Source organism: Miniopterus natalensis, chromosome 7 (genome assembly GCF_054644295.1).
Source record: "Miniopterus natalensis isolate mMinNat1 chromosome 7, mMinNat1.hap1, whole genome shotgun sequence".
Taxonomy (NCBI): Eukaryota; Metazoa; Chordata; class Mammalia; order Chiroptera; family Miniopteridae; genus Miniopterus; species Miniopterus natalensis.
The window spans coordinates 40,304,654-40,327,824 of record NC_142087.1 but is presented as its reverse complement, the minus strand read 5'-3'; the positions used below and the strand labels follow the sequence as shown (position 1 = coordinate 40,327,824).

Here is a 23,171-nt window from a genome sequence, read left to right as displayed (position 1 = left end):
AGAAGTCACTGAATGCAACAGTCCACAGAAAGATTGAGTTTTTAAAGCATTTTGAGTTTGAGTAAACCTTATTTTTAATAGAAGCTACATAATATTTTCCCCAAGAACACCACTAAGTTCTGTACCAGCATTCCATGTCAGTAAAGGCAACTGGGCATCTCCTGTAACTGCTGATTTCATAAGCGAAAATATGATACTACTACTTACAATCTCCTTATGCTATTCAAATGAGTGGAGAAGAAAGCCCCCAGTAAACAAAAAGTTATGACAGATGAGAAGGACAGAAATGTCCAAGTCCTTACAAAGATAAGCAGATCCTTAAACGGCAACCTTGGCTCAGATAGGCAGGGAAACGCAGCATGATACCAGCAAAAATCCAAGTTAATTCACAAAACCTCCAAGGTCAGGTACATTTACTAAATATATGTCCAAGGTCTAGGAGAATCAGTGATTAAGCTAGAAACAAATGCAAGATCTCTTGATTTTCAATATCACATTTTGGGCCACAGATTTGGTAAGTGGTGGGAAAAACTGGAAATTAAGTCTCTTTACTTATAGTTTTTCCAAAGTGCCTGCAAATTTTCCATCCAAAGGTTGTTCTCTGTTCTGAAATAAATTAATGGTAAATTAATAACAATTAATGAGCCTATAGAGACAGCAGAAGGTTTTCTGGCTTGTAGGGTAGGGAGGGGAGAGTGGGATTGCAGTCTAAGGCCATCCTTTAACAGGGGTAGGTAACGTCAGGCCCCGGGCCATATGTATGGTCCACAAAATCATTTGGTCTGGTCCTGCCCAGGCAACCACAGGCAGGACTCGAAATTCAATAAATCTAGGCGCTTTTTTCACAGCTAATTTTTAAGTTGATAATTTTCTATGGCCCTCAAATGATGTTATAAATATCCAAATGGCCCTTGGCAGAAAAAAGGTTCCCCACTCCTCCAGTACAACTGTGCTATCCAAACCTAATTGATAAATTACAATAGAAGGGCTACAGAAATGTGAGATCTAAATTTCTAGTTATTGCATGCAGCACAAGAAATAAAGATGCCCCTCCGAAAAGTTTCACAGAAAGAAAAACTAACCATGATATTTGGAGATGAAGAAAGGAAGAGCCTTTTAAAGTTTCTATATGTTTAAGAGGAATGCATGAAGACCTAGTGATTGCAAAACTAAATTAAAGTATTATAAAAATATTTTATGGGTTGGGTAAGTATGCAGCTGACAGAAAATGTACCACTTAAGGTAAATAACACCTCAGCATTCTATAACACTTTTGCTGTATAAATATTGTAATAAGCCATCTTGGTCAACTCTTCTATTTTTCCCTAATTATGAAGAAGAGGGTGGGAAATGGTGCATCCTGGAATGAGAGATGTCAGGCACACTGACCCATCATCCCCATCGGCTAATCTGTATCCTCGAAGACACACCGTTCTCCATGACTATAAAGGATGCTGCAGCCTTCCCTGACATATCTGGCTTGTAGGGAGGTGAGCAAGGATAAAAGGGAAGTTGTGGGCTGTTTTAAATTGCCCCTGACCACTCCACCCATCTGGACATCACCTCTGCAATGCTTACTTAGGAGTGTCAGGACTATGGGACTCAGCCTACAGCAATTCCATGAACAAGTGAGATTCCTTGTTCTAGTAACAGTGTAAAAAATTCCATTAACTGTTTCTACTGACTCTATGCAGATGTTAGAGAAACATCTGTCAAAGCTGTTATTCTGAGAATGTGTGCGAACTCTTCTGGCAATAAGTAGACAGTCGGCACAGATGATCCTGAAGAGCCCATCCAACTTTAAAATTTTATGATTTCAAAATTTAAATTATAATACGATTACTAATATCTGGAAGAATTTCAAAAGCAGTAGAAATTGGTGTTTTATGGCTTCTTTTTCCTGGCTTAACATTTTTGCAAATTCTAGATTGCTAATTCCTGAAGCTTGGCAGCTTAAAAGATAATTGACTATTTCCAAGTCACTTCGCAATTGCTTTCTTTTAATTGAGGATGAATTGGTACAGCATGTAACATCTGAAAACTAAAGAGGGATGCTTTATACAAGTCATTTTTTCACCAAAATGAGTCACTCGCCACTAAATAATAATTCTACTTTTATACATCAGTCAGTTAATATCCTTGATTAGAACTCAGAGTATAATCATTAAGTACACATTCATTGGCCACCTGTTAGAGCCTAAAATCATGCCTGATATAGACAAGGTTATAAAAATACCTATTAATTGAGTGAATGAACACAGACTCTGAACCATGGTGCCTGGCTTCAAGTTCCTATTCTGCCATTAGGTGTGTGACCATGGGGATATTACTGACATTCTGTGCTTTCTTTGCTCATTGGTAAAGTGGGACTAAAAATAATACCCACTCCATAGGGTCTTATGAGAACAAATGATATATTGCCTGTAAAGTACATGGCATAGAGCCTGTACTTTACATAGTCAAATTTCAATAAAAATTGATAATATTATTTCCACCTCTATTTTCATTCAACCAAGTAAAAACAGTTATCTAGTATGTAAACATTTTGTAATCCTGGGGCAGAAAGGAACTTCCAAGAGAGCCTAGTGTTATACTAATTTCTGGCAAAACAACATTCACTTAAAATTCTACTCTAAAGTACCTTGCATTCAAAATGAAACAAGGTAAACAACATAAAATGATGAGCTGTTAAGATAAATAAACCAAGTACATTTATTTGCTCTATGGAATACACTTTGCTAGGTATTATGAGGGATACAAAAGCATGAAAAAGATAATTCCTGTTATCTAGGAGTTTTAAATCTTTTAAATAAAATAAAAAATATAAACAGATAAAGGTAATTGGTGTACTCATTACACATTTGAGTATTTACTAGGTATCTGGCATTGGTAACACAAAGATGGTTCAGATAAAATCTAGAGAGGCAAGTCACACAGCTCTGTGTGTTCCAATAACATTTTGTGAGACTCAATGTGAATTCCTACACAACATGCTACATGACAGGTTCTCAACACCCTAAAGGCTTTGAGGAGAGGCTGTTGGTGTCTGCAGGAGAGACCGAATACTCCCCGAGGAAGGTTACACTAGGGAAGTGTCTAGAAGATTTGTGAGGCAGAGAGATTCAGTAAGACAATCTCAGGTAGAGAGGACAGCACACGCTCTCTGTAAGGGTTCATGGCAGGGTTCATGAAGGGGAAGAGACACAGAGGATACAAGGATCTTCCCAGAGTCTAATCCCTTTAACCCATTAACCATCTGATCACTTTTCTCCTCATTCCCAGCTTAAAAATCTTGAATAAACTTTTGCCCATTGGGTGAGATCAATGGAACCTCTCCCAATCTAATCATAGTTTACCCAGCTCTATATCCTGGAGTCCAGTCACCTTTGTCTTTTCTATACATGGCCACAGGAGGCACTATGCAACAACAATAGTTCAGGGTTCAGGTTTCGGGGAAAGACTTTTCTACTTAGTTGCTGTGACCTTGGGTAGGTTATTCAAACTCTCTAAAGATAAATTTCTCATTTGCAGTCTAACAATAATAGTGCCTACTCCTTAGCATTGGTTATAGGAATTTAATGAAATAGCACACTTAGCAGAGTGCCTGGCACACAAGGACTCAACAAACACTATTAAAACATACCACAAATGGTATTTGGGGGAGGTTAATCTAAGGATGGGTTGCAAAATGGAATTTTGGAATGAGGTCAGCCTGTGGTGCAAACACTGGGAGGGGGGCTACAGCAGCAGTTGAGGGTGAGGCAGTGAGGGTGATGGCGGACAGAATGTTAGAAAGAGGGAAATTATTTTTTTTAAACCCTCATCCAAGGATACATTTTTATTGATTTCTAGAGAGAGAGAAAGGGGAAGAGAGAAAGAGAGAAATATCGATTTGAGAGAATAATGTCAATCAGCTGCCTCCCGTAGAAGCCCTAACTGGCGACTGAACCCACAACAACCTGGGAATATGTTCTGACTGGGATGACACTCCAACCAACTGAGCTACCTGGCCAGGGCAGGGAGAGAGGAAATCTGAAAGCAGCAGGGGGAAAAAACAACCAAGACCTAGTGAGGGGATGGATAAACAGGAAGGGAGTGAGGGAAGGGTCAAAGATGACCCCAAGATTTTGACAATGAGATAATGGTTTTGAGGTTACCATTTTATTATTTTATTTTATTTTAAAATCCTCACCTGAGGATATATTATTGATTTTAGAGAGAAAGAGGAAGGGGGAAGGAGAGATAGAGGTAGAGAAACATCAAAGTGAGAAACATCAATCCACTGCCTCCTGAACCCCAATGCAACCTAGGTATGTGCCTTGACTGAGAATAGAACCACCAACTTTTTTGGTGTACCTGAGGATGCTCTAAACAACTGAGCCACCCAGCAGGAGCTAGTCATTCTATTTTTAGAAAATGGACATGCCAGATAGGTGAGATAGATGACAATTTATAATTTCACAGCTTACGCTAAATAAAATAGATGTCGTATTTGAAAGAAATTGCTAAATTTAGAATTATGCTATAACCACCTTAATTCAGTTTGCTAGTCTGAATCCTGAAACTTTCTTTTTAGCCTTCATGACAAAATATCCCTGTTCTCTTGGTCCTTTTGCAACCTTCTAACTGCAGTCAGGCTTCTCTAGGCTTCCTAGTGCTCCCCGTAGAGTCAGTGTCTGTCCTTGTCTAGTTTGCATCACCCAGTTGTAACAAGAATCTTACTAAGTCACTTTAGAGAGAACCTCCCACCTTCCATAACTGATCACTCTTGGTATCTGATCAAATTCTTCATCTTCCACTCTTTGGTATCTGATCACCCTGATTTGCTTTCAGCAAGAATCTTGTTAGGTTTGTTCAAGCAGAATCCCTTCGTACTCTTGATATTTCAAATTTTACCCACTGACCCGCACCCTGCTCCTTGGCCATAAATTCCCACTTGTCCATGGTGTATTTGGAATTGAACCCAGTTGTATGCTGACGTCTCTTTTTTCCTATTGCAATAGTCCTGAATAAATCTGTTTTTAAACGCTTTAACTAGTGTCCAGCTCTGGTTTTCTTTGAACTTCCCAGTTAATTCCTTCTTCCCTTCCTGCCCCCTACTGAGGGTCTTCCCTGGAATTCAATCCATAATTCTTCTTATAACTGTCTCTCTGGGGTTGGAGGTTGAGAGGTAGGGTTTATCTTAATGTTAAAATTCTACTGGAACTCAGGCCCCCAGTTTACCTCCCAAGGAACCTTTCTTCATATTCTAACTATGCACAATTTCCCATACTTAGATATAAGTTTGAGTTAAACATAATGATAATGAAAATAGCAGAAAAGAAGCAATAATTTAAACGTCAAGGATGAGATAAATTATTTAAGCTTTTAATACCAATGCATGTTCTTTACCAATTACTTCTCTTAAATAAAAATGGATCAAGTGTTTGACGCCTTCCTTGTGTCTCTCATAAAATATTTTCTTATCTGTAATGTTTAGAGTTTTAGATCCCCAAAGGAGATGAAAATATATGCCCAATTAAGCCTCACTATAAGTTTCAGTTAGAAACATTTGAGTTTCTTATTACTTAAGACCCAGGAAGTCTTTGATTAGGAAAGCTGCCTTGCCAGGAAACCAATTTTTTTTTTCCCAGGGGATATAATTAAGGAGTGCAATACTGCTGAGAATGTGTGCATGCCAAAGGCAAAACACTCTATTTGTCAACATATATAACATCTTCATGTAGGAAAGAAAGCATCTCAGCCTTTCTACAGTGGATCTTCCATTAATGTGTTTATGCTCATCACCAACACGGCGACTAGCAGCAAATGCAAACAACAACAAGAAGAAAACAATCATGGGAATTGAATAGTGTGACCAGAACCCAAAAACACACTAAAAAGCATCCGCAGAGCATAAGGTCTGATATTTGCACTCTCTTTGTCTGTGATCACCCAGCTAGGGCATTAAAATATTAGATGGGTAATATGGAACTTCATTCAACAAATTCATTCAAATTTACCAAAGGTGGGAGGCTAAGAGATTTCATAGATGATTCGCAGGTTTCTAATTTAAGTAATTGGGTGTGTGGGTAGTGGTGACATAGGTGGGGACAGAGAACAGCAGAGGAGGGAGGAACAGATAGGAGGAGGCATTTATGAGTTTAGTTTTGGAAGTAATAAGTTTAATGTGACTGTGAAACACCAATGGATGTCCTCCTATTTAACACATAGGCCCAAACATGATGAATAATTCATGTCTGAGTTATTATAGGGAATTAATTTAGGTAATAACAAATGATGTCATTCTTGCCTTGCTTTTGCTCTTCAAACATTTAGCAATCATTTAAATCTACTTTTAATTTATGGTTTGAATTGTTTTTTTCTAAGTCTACCTTCATAGGTCACGTAACAACACTCCAACTGGTTAATCTCAAATGGGTAGCATCCTTGTGTAAAAATATAACCTAATAAATTAGATTTAATCTCTAGCTCTCTCCTCCTGATATAAAAGTTTAAATTATTTCTTAAAGACCAACTCTTTGCTTTCTACCTGTAAGACAACCAATGTGGACAGATAATGCAGTAGTCGAGCGGCTCTAATGGCAGACTGTCCGGGTTTGTGCCCTGCTCCACACATACTAGCTCTGTGCTATTTGGAAAGTTATTTAGCTTTTCCACAGATTCTTCAAGAAGAGTACATTTCAGAATTGACTCATGGCTTAGCACATAATTTTAAAATATTGTACATGAACTTGAAAAGAGTTGGTTTTCTCCAACTGTTAAATGCAGAATCTATATATGACCGGTAAACAAAGCCTGTTAGTGTGGTTCATATCATCTATATCTTCAACAAATTTTTTTGTGAGCTTCCTCTATGATTGAGAAAATACCGTGGAATCTATTACTATGATGATAGATTTGATTATTTCTCCTTGTAGTTGTAAAATGTTTCTTTCATAGGTTATAGTAAGGATTAAGTGAGGTAACTTAGGTGAAATGCTAAAACAATGCCTGGTGAAGGGAGGCAGAATATGCCACCCCAAAATATGCTACTATGGCATAGGGATTATTTTGAGCCAGACACTTGAATAATATCAGGTAAAAGAAAACATACATTAAATAAGTTTGTGTGTTTTTTTCCTGTTAATCTATCTATGTCAATTTAATTCTCCGGGTCAGCAAAAGACCCTAAGAGGGTAAATATAAAAATATGCCTCCCCTACACTGCAATATGCCTAAGTATTTAATACACACTTGCTATCATGTTTTTAATCATAAATAAATACCAACAACCAAAAAAGTCCTCAATATTTGAAGTGCCAGAGGGACAGGCATTGTGTATCACTACAATCATTTTGCCAAATGTGTACCTTATTTGATTTATAATTCGAGATTAAATTGGAATGGTAAATAATTCTGCCACTAATGTTTAAAATGGCATCATCTTTCCCCTAAGCTTAGCTTTTATATATAAATAAGATAGTTTAGGTGAAAGATTCTAGCACATGATGAGAATATAACGAGAATGAAATAAACTCGGCCAACATGCCTTCCCTCCTTTTCTTTTTCTCTTATAATTCTCACCAAAATGCATCTTTTTACTACCTAGTAAACTATACTTGGGTATTCTTACAGTGTCAACAAATACTCAAAAAAATGTGAGTTGTAATAAACCCGATTATACTATTTTATAAAGAAGTTATTCTATCATACAGCAAAGAATATTTGTGTTTCTTTCAGAGAGTATTTAATAGGTCCTTTCATAAAAAATGACAATTTCAGTTAGAATTGGTCTATGTAGAAATAACTATGCTACTGTGAAGGACTGAGTTGTCTAAGTAAACAATTTCACTACCACCACTACCACCATGCACTGTGTGTGTGTGTGTGTGTGTGTGTGTGTCTCTCCTTAGGGCTTGAAACAGCCTCATCAGTATGATTTTCATTTTGACAGTGATATGTCTCTGAGACATGACAAATAAATACAACATTCCACAATTAGATTTTAGTTATCTTACAGATGTCTGAAATAATCACGGTACTCAAACAGCACTGGTTGTTCTTAGCTTCTAAATTATTTCTGACATAAAAAATAAGAGTAAAATAGTAAGCTATACCTTAAAACACATTAACTTGCAGAGAACTTATAGAATATTAAAATTTTTAAAATACCAACAGGATTAAATCCTCTGCTAAGAATGATGAAATATTTTCCCAAAACTTTATTTTATCTATTCCTGTTAAATAAGCAGCTCTGAATTTCTGCTGAGAGAGTGCTGGGGTTAACCAAGAACAAAGTGACAATTCAACCTCAAAAACAAATAAAAGGAGCAGGAAAAATTCATCATTTGCATGGATTCTGTAGCAAATGAATCATCTATTGACGAAAATTTGATTTCTTTTGCCTGTGGGTATAAGGCTGCATCAGGCAAACTGGCTATAAAAATAGGCTTTTAGAGGACAAGAGAGAAAGGAATACCTTTGAACTTACTAAAATCAGATGTAAAGAGTATATGAATATTTATTCAGGCTAAACCTTTGTCTTAAAGAATCTTTATTTTAATTTCAGCCAAAACTGTGTCTAGATAGCAAACCAGAAGACAAAATATAATTTGCAAACTTTATGCTTTGACACCAAGGAGTTGCTCTTGAAAAAAAGGGCCTTGCTTGTTCTATGTAATCATTGGCAGTGTACAGAACCAAATATCCTGTATAGATGAAAAAGTATGCTCAATTTTCCCATTAGTTTTGTAAATCTCAAATATTTAAATTTGGGATACATTTCCTAAACTGTGTTCCTCTTTTCAAGTCTAAAATAAAGATTTCTTAGCCTTATAGAATTATATTGGAGCATAAGAATACCATCTCTATTAACTTCTAAAACCAAGTTTTGCGCTCTCGTCAGCTTAGAGGCCCGCACAGGTCTTTACAACTAAATATGTTCAGCATTTAAGCATGTATGCTAGCTATTTTTTAGATTATCTCTGGCCTTTAAGGCAACCTTGCAGGTAATGCTAACACTGCCCCCATTTTACAGATAAAGATACTAAGGTACATAGAGCAGTTCAGTAAATTCTCCAAGCTCATGCTGTTAATAAGTGAGAGTTACATTTTGAACTCAGTTTTTTTTTGTATTCAAAACCCTGTTCTTTCATCTTGATTGTCAAATATGTGCCATTACTCGATTGATTCACACACACACACACACACACACACACACACACACACACACACACTTTTGTGCCTGATTTTAAGTAGCATTTTATATGACATGCATCCTGAGATTGCAAGATAAGGCAATGAATGAATCCCACGGGGCATTTATCCTAAATTCTTCTCTTTTTTAATGGAGGTAACTGAGGCCTAATGAACCAGCCAAGAACATACATCAAAGTAACAACAGCACTGGAAGTAGGACTATTCCTTTAAGCTTACCATTAGGAATGCTGTAACATGACATGAAAACTGTAATGTCCTACTGTTTAAAGTGTTATGAAATATTTTTAAAGATAAATTTTCAAGATTCATGTTGTCATCCATTGTTATTATTTATGCTAAGATATACATATAATAAGGTTTTTCAAGGGTGCATTTTGAAGTTGATGCTACTACAGAACACATAACAGAAAAAAATATGGGGAACTCGGTTTAGAAAAATACAAAATAAATTTCACACTGAGCTTTAAAAGTAGGCATTGAGCCCAATTTCTAGAATAAATCAAAGAGTAGGCAGAAAACAGACAGCAGGAACGGTTATTTTAGCAAGAAAACTAAGATAAATTTACCAAGCCAATCGCGGGATGATGCATGCAGATAAAAGATACAGAGAGGAAATGTGCAACATCTGAATGCAAGGAGGCAAAAACCAGAAAGCACAATTGTCCTAAACATGAACAAACATTCAAATTATGCTGCAGCTGCAGAACTGAAACTCAAGGAAGAGACATTTGCAAAGGAATTTATTAAATACATGTGATTTTCTGGTTTCACATACCCAGTGGCTCTTTTATAAAGTAAAATGTACAATTTGTCTTGATATAAATGACATTTCCCCCATTGTACTCAATCAAATAGCAGAAATTCCTTTATGAAAGACTCTGCTTATTAAAGAGCACAATACTACTGATAACCAGACACTGAGGCTCTGAGTCACAGAGTTATTCCAACTAATAAAATGTCTTATATATTGAGTATGGTCTTATACAACAGGGAGGCTTTCATGTGAAGGAAATTAGTTTTTCCTTAATGCATATATGCCAGAGCAGTTTCTTTGTAAGAAGTTACGTTTCTTGTTGAAATCAATCCTTGGCTGCCAACCTGTCCATCTGTCCTCCTGTTCTCTCTCCTGTCCCTGCCCCCTTCCAATTATCCAACACGTATTTATACATCAAAAGCCTATAACACATCAGGACATATAAAATGTATCTAACAACTTATTGTTGGGGATTTTATGATATTGAGATGGTATCTGAGCAGAAGACTCAGACCCTGACCTTAAACTAGTACACCTCCCACAATGGGGAAGTTGGCAAGTAAGCCCTCCTATTGCCATCAGTCTTTGACTCAAACTGCAATGTAGAACTTGTAGCACCAACCTGGGTCATTTGTTTTACTTAGTGATTCTCAAAGTAGGATCTCAGCACCGGCCAGATCAGCATTACTCAGGAACTTGTTAGAAGTGCAAATTCTTGAGCCTCATTCCAGACCAATCAATTTTTGAGAACCAAAATATATCAAAATCACTTGGAAGACTTGAAACAAATCACAGAACTTGCATTACTAGACAGTGGCCCAGACCACCGGTAAGAAAAGTCAGAAATAAGTCAGAAAACTTATGAGTGGCAGGTTTTAAATGTTTGTTAAGAAGTTTGGGACAATGACGAATTGGTAAATCAGAGAATATTTTCTGAACAAAAAGCAGACATGACCAGAACTTTTATTTAGCAAGACTTTAGAGGTGATCGTGTTGTTTAGGTGAGAAGGTACAGCTGTTTATTCTTTCTTTGATAATTCGGGAAATTGTTGCCTCAAATGAACTGGGACTGCTCACTCGGTTTCGATTCTGTGCTCAGGATGTGGTTTGTTCTGAGATGCTCTCTACTGTCAGCGATTCTCTTCATCCCACAGTTTGATCCTGTCTCCTTACAGAGTTCGTCTGATTACATTCCTCCTGTGAACAGATGATCTTCTAGGTCACAACACAAAGGAAGCCCTTACCTGACTTTATTTTAATCTTATGTCAAACCTTATTATAATCCTTATGTCAAAAACGAAAACAACAACCCTGATTCACTTTAACGTGTTAAATCCACTGTGCTGACTGACCATCCCTGTGACATTATGATCTGACATGCAAATTTAAGTCACACAAATGATGACACTGCTAGCTGGGTTAAGGATAGGAAAGATAATTATAAGTTTGTGTATCCACTGACATCTTTTGTATGTAAAACAATATACAGTGAATAAGTATAGGTATGGTAAGACGTTATATTATCCGTAGGTATTCCAACATTCTGTTCATACTTCAAATCATATTATATAATGACTCAAATATGCACATGGACCAAGACATACTTCTCAGTCGGAAATGGAAAATTAACTGATGAAGAAATGAGTTTTCAAACAGAGTTCACTCTGGTTCTACAACATTTGGAGATCACTCTTTAATGACTTTACAACACAAATCACTTCCTTCTTGGAGGTCGTTCATTGAGGAGGAATATGTAATTTGTTTTACGATTTAAAATAAAGTGGAAGGAACTATGACAGATGCCTCTGGCTTCCCGCATCACGCCGCCTTGGCCCACCTCTGATTTCAACCACAGCTCACAAACGGAACATTCTGTGCCAACCCGGTTCTCCTGGCCTTTACAGTGTTTGCCTTCAGTGACAACTGAGTGTCTTTCTGCTTTTCTACCTCATGTGGTGCCAGCATAGCCCAGAAGGTGGTGTTGTTAATGCCCCTGTGAGCAATCCACAACCAAGAGGGAAAAGCCACCTAAACAACGATGCTAGTTTACCGAAATACTCAGCAATATCAATCCCTCCAGCTGACTCCACACATGTAGCATTCCTGATTCGTACTTCATTAAGACCCTTCTTTTTTTCCTCCCCAAAGCTACATAATGAAATAAAAGGAGTGCAGATCATAGTATTGCCTCCAGCGTTTCCACTGCCCTTCTTAGCACATGTAGATCACACTGAGCATGTCTGGGCTGATAAATTAACATTGTACAACACTCTAAGAAAAAAAATAAAAGCTGATACTATGCCATCTATTTTCATAAATCCCTGCTTAACCTCAAGTACAACAGTTTGGTCCATAGTCATGAAAATGTATTTGCCTGCTCGGCCAACACAGATTCACTATAAAGAGGAAGGTCAAACACATAAAGCACATCTCATCCAGAATCTGTACAGACAGCTAGGGAGTTAAACACCACAGTCTTTAAGTTCAGCTGCCTGGTCATGTGTCTGGAGTTACAAGCCAGAAATATTTATATTCAAATATACCATGCTATCAAAAAAGAAAGAAAGAAAGAAAGAAATTGTTTCATGTAAGATGGCTGAAGAGAAAGCTGTAGGGATGTGTTATTTAAAGAAAAGGAGGCAGTTTTACCTTTGAATATCAATTCTCCATTTTTCTGGCTTCTAAGGCAGGAAAAGATCCAAACTTGGCAGTTTTTTTAACCCGTTATCACTCCGAGCATGTGATGCGCCACTGTTCTGAAACAACAAAATGCAGTAATTAGATGCAATAACCAGCCTGAAACAAAAAGATACCTCGTAAGGTATTTTGAAGAAGAATTTTAAATGATGTGAGGAGGGAGTTTCGTAGAAAATTCACATGGCAGGTTCTTGGATGATGAAAACACTGTATTTTTATGCCTTTCAAGAAATAAAATCAACCATAAAAATGTCACTATAATAAATAGGCTTGGTATTCTACAATCTACTTTTCTACTCTAAACAATTATCCTCTTTAAAAAGCAATAAAATGCAAGCATCAATCACTTGATTTTGTAAGCTGTATGTGTTTACTCCGTGTGTTGTTTTAGCAGCACTGCAACTAAGCAGCTGTGACTGAAAAGGAGGTAAAAAATATGGTTCTTTCTAGGGTGGTTCATCTGACATCACGAGAGGACAACAAACGTGGCATAACCTTCCCAAGGGCACCCCTAGTGGCCTGCTGTTGCCTCCGGCAAACCATTACCCCTAATTATTGACGCTGCCTTCTCAGGAAGGCGATAAAACGGGGCTTCTAACTGGGCCCAAAAGCACGGGAGAGGTACACATCCTCACATCACTTGCTTTATGCTGAACTAGGACTATCCTTTCGGAAAGGTCACACAGGAAAGGACTTGCGTCGCACACAAAAATGATCCGGTGTTGAAAGGGTAGGAATTAACAGAGTTCTGCTGCTCTTCTCATTTAAGCAATATGCTTTACGCTGAAAATGGTGACAGAGAAAGAAAAAGGCCAATCCAGGTTTCTTTTTGGTCAACCCTTCCTTACTCATCAGTAAGCCCATGGGAGAGACGGCTGGTAGGATGTACATGTATCGAGAAGAGAAATAAAAATGGTCGGGTAAGTTTTATGTAGTGTTCCCACTGTTCTGGTAAGAATGACTTACATACACATGATTTATTAAATACAAATTGCATAGTTCTGGTGATTCTGATTAGAACTTAAATATTCTGACACAGGGTGTCCCAAAAACATGCATACACAATTTAACAGCTGATCTCAATTGATGTTTCTTTCTTTTCAACCAGACTAAGCTTTGGACAAAGGCAATTCATCCTAAAACACTACTGGAAGTTTAAAAATACAGTTGGAGTACAAACACTACTTTTATAATTATTTAACAGCTGACAACTCACTTAATTTTCACTCCTTTTCAGGTTTAACTGATTTGAAATAATGGGTGAAGCCAGACTAAGCTTTGAACAAAGAAACTTTATCCCCTAGACTTTTTAATGGGGATATACAAAAGATAAAGTCTATGGTACAAAACCGGCAACATTTGACAAATTGAGGGTGTACAAATACCGAATGAAATGATTCTTGATGTTTGAGATTCTGTTGCTTTGCGTCATCAGCAGTTATCAGTTGGAAAACAGGTGTTGACAAAAAATTACTCATTTCTGTAAATTCCTTTAAATTTAAAAAATGAACTGTATATTAATAAACACTGACTTTATAATCATTCCAATTGTGTATACATTTTTTGAGACACCCTAGGTTTACACTGTACAATATAAACATGAAGAGTAAAATTCATGCTAATAAATTAAACTTTTGTTTTTTCTTTGTTTAGAACTACATTAAATAGTAAATAAAAAACATTGTAAGTTGAGAGAGAAACGGCAGAAGAAAGAAAACAGTCTTATATTTTAATACATTTAATAAAACTTTTGCCCTGCTTTTGGAACAAGCAACCTGCATTTTCATTATGCCCTGGGCCCGCTAATTACGCGGACACTAACCTTCACCTCGCCGTAATGAACTGGCACAAACTCTAGCAAGCGCTTCAAGCATCACCTTACAGCTTAAGCATCGTATACAGGGTCTTGGAATTGGACTATCGACTTCTGAAGATCCTAATATAACTGCAAACTAAATGAATCCATTCTCTGTTCTCCTCACATGTCCTAATGTCTTCTCCTTTTTGAACATCTGACCAAAGTTCCTTTTTCGAGCCAACCAATCTCAGAAGTCCCTCTGCTTTTTATTTAATTTAATTTCTAATTTAATTTAATATTCATCTTCCATTTCAGACTCCACTGCCTTCAAGGTCAAATCCTCAGTCAGGGAAGAAAGTCAGTAATGAAAGCAGTTTTCTCTAAGGTGTGACTAATGGAGACACCTCACCCTTCTGAGGGATATTTATATTTTAAAGCAGCACTTATTTGCTAAGTCTAAATAACGGTAATGTGTAACAAACAACAATTCTAAGGGAGGAAACTTTCTGCTAAGAAGTCCCTTCTACCCTAATCTGCTTGAAAGAATCGGCTGTGGCCTATTCTGAACATCTGCATGTGCTTTTTTAAAAATGAGGTAATATGTGCTCAGATATAATGAAAACTTTTCCAATCAACGGAAAAAGGCTTCACAATCATGAAATATATGTTTATTTCATGGCTCTTTAAAGCTCACCCAAAACAAAGCACCTTTTAAAATGTGTAGTGCTTGTTGGGAACTCAGCCTCCACTTAATTGCCTTTGTTTATCTGACCTGTGTTCTTTCCTTTTACATCCTGTCCTTTATCCCAGTCCGTCTGCGGCAGCTTTGCAGCTTCTGTCTGGCTAAAGAACTCTCTGTGCTGAAATTATGAGGTCCTGCCCCACACGCCAACTCACTTCTCTACAGACAGGATGGTTCGGGGCTCCCAGGTGAACAGCACTGTGATGTCACAGCTGTGCCATCAAAAAGATGGACAATTGATTGACAACTTTTAGAGCACTCCTTAGCAATACCTTTTAATCCATGTGGCAGGAGACTAAAAGACTTTTCCCTTGGGCACGTTTCTCCGTTAAAAGGGAGGTTCTGCCCTGGCCGGGTGGCTCAGTTGTTGGAGCATTGTTCTGTACGCCAAAAGGTTGTGGGTTCGATTCCCACAACCAGGTTGCAGGTTCGACCCCCCAGTTGGGGTGTTTGTGGGAGGCAGCCACTCGATGTTTCTCTCCCACATCTCTCTCTCTCTGTCAAAATCAATAAAAACATATCACTGAGGATTAAGAAGAAAAAAAAAGGAAGGTTCATCACCCAAGATTATTAAATAGGATGTTTTATTATTTTGTATTCAATTGGATAGTTATTGTCACTGACTTAAGCGGGATTCCTCAACATCTTGTATTTATTTGCACAGCCTTTTTCTCTGAAATCTCAAAGTTTAATATATTTACAAATAGTTTTCAAAAAACAACCACCACCACCCACTGGAGTATTATAATATACCTGCCCTAATGAATTCCCATTGTTTTTCTTCATTCAATGGACTTACAGTCTTTCCACATCTCTTTTAATCTCCTCCCCCAAATAAACTTAATGGATCATAATGAGAACAGCTCCATTTAGTGAGGGCTTACCATATGCCAGGCATTGCTCTAAGCACACTACACAGATTGCTCTTATTATTACCATTTTACAGGTGAAAAGACCTAGATGCAGAGATGTTAAGAAAATGACTGGATTATTAATGCTGGCAAGTGGAGGTGCCACAATACAGACCTAGGCGCTCTGGTCTCAGCCATGTGCTCACCTATTTCACCTTTCAGTGTTTGCCTCAAGCCAAACACACAGATTTATTTTCATGAACTCATTTTCACTCACCTATCTAATTCCTTTATATTAGCCTGGCTGTAAGGCTTTCAAAGCTTATCATGTCCCAGGAACCTTAAATAAATTACTTCCTTTAGAAATTATCATTATCCTAATTTACAGGTGCTAAAATTGAGGCATAGAGAGATTAAATTACTTGGCCGAGCTCTCAGAAAATTTTGGACCCAGGATTTAAATCCAGTTATTTTTGTCATTATGCTATGTCTGACTCTTCTGCCTCAGATTTAGCTTTCCTTATTCTTAAAAATCAACTTGCCATGCCAAAGTATAGAAAGGCTCTTTAAAATTTTTTAAGTTGCTAATTAGTTTGTTAGAGCCAAATTTTTAGTAGTCCAAGACCAATGTCTTAGTTCCAAGCCTGGACAGGCCCAGCTGGCAACACTGGTGTCATGGCCACAAACTGTAAGTTTGTTTCCAGACAACCGCTTCCCAAATGCATGCTGCTAATCATGAACCAGTGACTTACGCACTTTTAAACATGGGCTGGACTTTATCACTCATCAAATCTAATTCCTTCATTTCATAGGTAAGAAAGGCACAGAGACATTAGGTGGCATACCTGAGATCACACAGCAAATTAGTAGCAGAGCTGGGACACTAATTTAGATTTCTTTATACTAAATCTGGGGTCTTCATCCCATACAACAAAGGCAGCCTGTACTGGCTATTTTTTCCATGGTGTCTTAAAAAAATGTACCGATACATTCAACAAATATTGAGTGGTTACTATGTGCCAGAGACTGTTTTAGGTGCTATGGTTAGGGTAGCAAAGAAACAAATTCCTGCCCTACGGAGCTTTACAACCTGGTATTGTAATGGTAAAATGTACTGAATTTTTAAATGATAAAATGTTATATGAATTTAATTACTTTGCATTTAATCACTGACAGAACTGGCTTGAAATATGGATAATCCAAAGTTACAATGTCTCATAGACAGAAGAGCTAATTATTATATTTACTATTTTGTAAATATAATCAAAGCCAGGTCATTACACATAAATAGGGGTGGTGGTAGTTTTGTGGTAGCAACGGAAAGATGGAGGAGGTAAGGTCCCTCCTTTCAAGGGGCCTAAGAATGAAGTATGAGTCTTGCCAATTAGAGAAAAACATTTTACCCTCAAATTACACTCCTTTAAGCAAATTCCACAGCATCTTAAGATTATCTTTTACTTCATGACAATTAAAAATCATTCTCTATAGCTGCTGAGATTTACAGGTATAATTAAGTGAATAGTCTGAAACCCCAAAGCCCCAGTTAAATGTTCTGAAGTTGATCTATTTAAAGTTTTTAAAAATTATACATACCTTATTTTGCATCAACTTGTCCAGGAGCAGAGGAATAACAGTAATAAAATGTAAATTTGCCTCTAAATCAATATACAATGTTTTCCTCTTGCCAATAATTATTATAATAAACTGACAAAATTGAGCTTGCGGTCACAAAGGCTGGCTGCATTTGCTTTTAGCCTGAATAGAAACAGCTGCCCTAAAGCTAGTTCATCATGGAAAACAAAAAGCAGAGCAGTTCAAAGTACTGTCCCGAGCAATGTCAATATACACCACTATCTGCAACAACCAGGGTTCTAAAAAATACACGTTATATTTTGTGCTGATCACAAACTATGCTTTAGTGTCTTTCAAGATAGTGAATTCTTCAGTCTGACTCAGCCAGCTAATAAATACATTGAGTAGATACAGTGGACATCATACCCCCTGAAGACTGTACAGCTGAGGGACAACACTAAACATCTTGACTAAGTCTTGCAATAGGAAGACACGAGAAGATGTGAGAAGCTGGACATAATTTAGTGTTATACACTCATAACCACTACACTTAAAGTTTGCATATAAGTGCTCAACCACTGAAGATACATCTTCTAATATACATGTACCCACTATTCAGAAGTGTACTTTCATGTACTATAAATTCCTTATTCACTACTTTTGAGGGATAAATATACAAGAATTCACATTCAGAAAATATCTTGAATGGTGACTGTTGGAGAAAAATCTAAATGGTTAGCAACTATAGTTGAACTTGTATGGTTCATATGTTCATTCCTCACTGTGCCTTTAGAAGACCCAGTGAGGGAAACCTGTCTCAGGTGGCAGGGTTAGCTAACCTACATGAAAGCATGCTGTAAACTGTAGAGTGCTCCCAAAATGTAATTTGCTGCAACAATTTCTTTGGTTTCCTTATGGTTCACATTGGGCAGAAGATTCGGTAGAAGTAAATTGTGCACATACTTCCATTGCCAATGCCATCACAATCAAATGCCTGCTACAATGGAGGGCAATAATGCTAATTTTTATGGTATTTAGGTGAGAAAGTCTATTCCAGAGGCAACAGCAGAGCAGAAAGATAGGGAGACTCTTTTTATTTCCTTTATCTCCAACATGGATGGAAAAGGTATAGAGTCATCTCTAGGAAAGGTGATGAAGGACACATTTTGTCTTTGGCATTTTTCTGTACGTCTCTTTCCCATTTTTATATCTTTTTTTCAAATTCTGTTATGCAAGGTTGCCTTCATTAAACTCTTCCACCTGACAAGTGGCCCAGCCCAGGGAGCCTCTTTGTCCCTGCACACCTACCATCTTCCTAACTGAGAGGCATAGGGAGACATGACCATCAAAAGCTAATTCGGCTCCCCAGGCAGTGCAGCAGGGACAGTAATGAACCTCAGCAACACCAGATAAACCCAGCAGACCACAACAATGGAAAGCTGTTGAAAGATAAACTGTCATTGGAACCAGGGCTCAAAAAAGTAGGGCAGGACCTACATACTAAACTTAAACAGTGATTGCCTGCTACTATAAAAGGTTTAAATAGGACCCATGGTCTCCTTTGTCTAACCTAACAGACAAAATGTCCAGGATACAATAAAAAACTACCTGACATACAAAAAACAAGCAAAACAAAACAAAACAAAAATCCCAACTTACAGGAAAAAGGACAATTAACTGATGCCAAGATTAAGATAAGTCAGATGACTGAATTATCTGACATGGATTTTAAACAGCTATCAAATAACTGTTTCAGCAATCAATTATGTCTGGCCATTGTGGCTCAGTGACAACAAGAGGTCACTGGTTCTATTCTCGGTCAGGGCACATGCCTGAGTTGTAGGCTCGATCTCCAGTAGGGGTTGTGCAGGAGGCAGCTGATCAATGTTTCCATCTCTCCCTTCCCCTCTCTCTAAAATCAATAAATTAAAAAAACTCTTTAAAAAGCCCAAACAATCAATTACATATTCTTTTAGGTCACATGGAAATATGGAAAATTTAACCAAATAAATATAAGTTATAAAAATATAACTAAATGGAAATTAAAGAACTGAAAAATACAATAACAGAAATAATAATAAAAGAAAATAACTTGGTGGATGGGCTCAGAAAAAGAGTAGAAAGGATAGAGGACAGATCATTTGAATTCACCCAATATGAACAACAGAAAATAGACAGAAACTTTTTTAAATAAACAGAAACTTCAGGATCCTATGGGACAGTAACAAAAGATCCAACATTTATATCATTGGACTAGCAGAAGGAGAGGAGATAGAGAATGAGCCTGAAAGAATATTCGAAGAAATAGTGGTTGAACACTTCCCAAATTTGGTAAAATACACATGTGTACAAATTCAAGGATTTGAGAAAATCCCAAACAGAATAAACCAAAAGCATATACACTAAACACATTAAACACATTATAATTAAACTTTTGAATATGAAAGACAATGAAAACATTTTAAGGCAGCCAGAGAGAAATGTTTTTATAGAAAAACATCAATTTGAATAACAGCAGATTTGTCATTTGAAACCATGAAGGCCAGAAGAAAGTGGCATCATGTTTTTCAAATGATTACATAAAAACTAAAAGAAAAAAAAAGAAAAAAGAAAAACTATCAACTATAAATTCAATATTCAGCAAAACTATCCTTCGGAAATGAAGAGGAGATAAAGATTTTCTTATACAAAGGAAAATTAAAAGAATTTGTCACTAGCAAACCTAACTTAAAGATTGGCTATAGAAAGTTCTTTTAACCAAAATAAATTAATAAAAGAAAGAATCTTGGAGCATAAGGAAAGAAGAAACAAGGACAAGAGCAGAAATATAGGTATATACAATCTTTTTACTCATAAATTCCATAAATCATATTTGATGATTGAAAAAAGAAAGCCATCTGATATTCAAGACAATGATATCTAAAAGTATGGGAATTAAGGGACCTAAATAGAAGGTTTCCATAGATTAAGGTGCTAAAATGTTGGTATCAGTTGTCTTTGATAAGTCACATCTGTATATTGTAATACCCAGAGTAATCACCATGAAAACTGTGAAATGAGATATACTCAAAACCACTATTGAGAAAATATTTCAAATCATGTATCTGATAAGGGATTAATATCCAGATCATAGAAAGAATGACTATAATTCACCAATGACAAAAACAAATAACCCAAGTAAAAAAATGGGCAAAGGACTTAACAGACAGTTCTTCAAACAATATATATAAATGGCCAATTAGCACATGAAAAGAGGAGCAACATCACTTTCATCATTAGGGAAATGCTGATCAAAACCATAAAGTGATATCACCTTATACCTGCTAGAATGACAATCATCAAAATACAAGAGACAAGTGTTGGTGAGGATATGGGGAAAAGGGAACCCTTGTGTAATCTTGATGAGAAAGAAAATTGGTGCAGCCACTATGGAAAACAGTACGGTGGGTCCTCAGAAAGTTAAACATAAAATTTCCATACTGATCCAGCAACCCCATTTGCAGGTATATATCACAGAAAATGGAAAAAAAGATCACAAAGAGATATCTGCACTCCCGTGTTCATTACAGCATTATCTACAATAGCCAAGATATGAAAACCACCTAAGTGTCCATCGGTGGTTGAATGGATAAAGATGTCATACATATCTACACACATATACATAAACAAATACATATATATGTATAGAAACCAATGTACTCTCTGCATCTATGAGTTCCACTTTTAAGATTCCATATATCAGTGATATCACAGTGTTTGCCTTTTTCTGTGTTACTTATTTCACTTCTCATAATGCCCTCAAGGACCATCCATGTTGTTGCAAATGGCAGAATTACCTTCTTTCTCATGGCTGAAAAATATCACTGGAACATGAGTAAGTTCTGGGGATATAATGTACAGCATGGTATTATAGTTAATAATACTGTATTATACAATTGCAAGTTGCCGAGAGAGATTTTAAATATTCTCACTACAAAAAAATGGTAATTATGTGACATGATGTAGGTGAGCTAAGTCTCTGGTGGTAATCATTTTGCGATATATAAGTATAAAACCAATACACTGTACACCTTAAATTTACACAATATTTCATGTGAACTATATCTCAAATCTAGAAATAAAATATTAAAATAAAATAATAAAATAAAGTAAAATAAAATGGTACAGCTGCTGTGGAAAACAGCGTGGTAGTTCTCAAAAAAACTAAATATAGAATTATCATGTAATACAGCAATTTCACTTCTGGTATATATCCAAAAGAAGTAAAGGCAGAAACTCTAACAGATATTTGTACGCCCATGTTCACAGCAGCCTCACTCACAGGAGCCGAAAGATGAAAATAACCCAAATGTCCCCTGGCAGATCAATGAATAAACAAAATGTGGTATATGAACAATTAAATATTATTCATCCTTATAAAATTCTGATGTGTGCTATAACATGGGTGAACCTAGAAGACATTATGCTAGGTAAAATAAGTCAGACACAAAATGACAAATATTGCATGATTGCACTTAGATGAGGTTTCTAGTATAAGCAAATCATAGAGACAGCAAAAGAGAGGTTAGCAGGGGCTGGGGGAAAAGGGAAACAGGGAGTTAGTGTTTCAGGGAAACTGAGTTTCAGTTTGAGGTGATGAAAAAGTTCTGGAGATAATAGTGGTGATAGTTGCACAACGAAGCAGATGTATCTACTGCCACTGAACTGGACAGTCACATACCGCAAGGCATTTCAGTGAGTGATGGAGCAGGCACCTGAGGGGGTCCCATGAGGCCACACATAACGGAGCTGAAAATTCCTGTCACCTACCATCGTTAGGTTTAGTTTCACGTGCTTGTGGTGATGCTGGTGTAAACACACCTACTGTGTGTCAACTATACTTTAATTTAAGAAAAAAGAGCCAAAAACCTATGTGCTGCCAGTCATATAAGAGTATAGCAAATACAATTATGTACAGTATAAAATACAGCAAATATAATTCCTACCAAGTACATACCTGATATCAAGTACATAATATCGATAATAATTATAATATAATGTAATAATAATAATGATAAATGACTGTTATTGGTTTATGTATTTACTATACTTTTTATTGTTATTTTAGAGTATACTCTCTCTCCTTATTAAAAAGATTAGTTTGCTGTAAAATAGTATGTTATGTTACAGTGGCTGTCCGCCTTGTACATCTCATGTTTACTCTGTCTCTTGACTGCATCATTTTCTCTTGTGCTTGATTCAGTCTCATGCTGTTTTGCGCAGTAACATACTATACAGACTTGTAGCCTGGAAGCAGTAGTAACAGGCTATCCCATATAGCCTAGACGTGCAGCAGGCTATCCCATCTAGGTCTGTGCACGTGAACTCTAAGATGTTCACACAAGGACAAAATCACTTAACACATTTCTTAGAACACATCCCCATAGTTAAGTGATACAAGACAGTACAATTAAAAATGGTTACAGTGGTAAATTTTGTTATATATATTTTATCACAATAAAATTATAAATAAATCAAGACAGACTCATAAAAGTTGTTCAAGTAACCCACAGAAAG

General features: G+C 36.7%; 1 protein-coding gene across 1 annotated transcript in view; it reads right to left on the bottom strand.

The window, feature by feature from the left end:
- DLGAP1 (DLG associated protein 1) overlaps positions 1–23,171 on the bottom strand; it is a 587,128-nt gene that overhangs the window by 365,019 nt on the left and 198,938 nt on the right. Inside the window, exon 3 of the mRNA XM_087818968.1 lies at positions 12,605–12,711. The gene's annotated coding sequence lies outside the window, so the exon portion shown is untranslated. The remainder of the gene's footprint in view (positions 1–12,604; positions 12,712–23,171) is intronic.